Source organism: Galeopterus variegatus, unplaced genomic scaffold (assembly GCF_000696425.1).
Source record: "Galeopterus variegatus unplaced genomic scaffold, G_variegatus-3.0.2 Scaffold219, whole genome shotgun sequence".
NCBI classification, from domain to species: Eukaryota; Metazoa; Chordata; class Mammalia; order Dermoptera; family Cynocephalidae; genus Galeopterus; species Galeopterus variegatus.
Window position 1 is genome coordinate 469,273 of NW_007726330.1, and position 544 is coordinate 469,816.

Sequence of the window (544 nt, forward strand, 5' to 3'; positions counted from 1 at the left end):
AATGGTAGGACTCTGCCAGTGGATTGGATGTCAGGGTTAGGGAAAGAGAAGAATCAAGGCTTATTCCCATGATTTGGGCATGAGCAATTGGATGAACAGTGGTATTATTTCCTGACTGGGAAGACTGGCAGATGAGCATATTTGGGAGGACAGGACCAGTTAAAAGACCTCTATTTTGGAAAGATTAATTTTGAGAAGGTTCCTGGACATCCAAGTGAAAATGTCAAGCAGACAATTGTGTTCCCGAGCCTAAAGTATGGGAAGAGGTCAAGGTTAGAGACATAAACATGAACATCATGAGCACTTGGATGGTATTTAAGCCACAGGGATATTTGGGAGTGTGGCCAGATTAGAGGGCTGAGTCTGAGACCTGGGATTTTCCAATATGAGGAGGTTAGGGAGAAGATAAGGGCCAGAACCAGATGGGGGAGCATCTGGAGATGCAGGAGAAAAACCAGAAGTGGCATCACAGAAGCCAAGAGAAGGTCTTTCTTTCATCAACGAAGTGGTTAGCTCTGTGGAAGACTGCTGAGAGATCAAGCAA

The 544-nt window shown here is 45.0% G+C and overlaps 1 protein-coding gene across 1 annotated transcript in view; it reads left to right on the plus strand.

The window, feature by feature from the left end:
- The window catches only part of TSEN54 (TSEN54 tRNA splicing endonuclease subunit), a 7,558-nt gene that overhangs the window by 1,115 nt on the left and 5,899 nt on the right, over positions 1 to 544 (plus strand). The window lies entirely within an intron of this gene.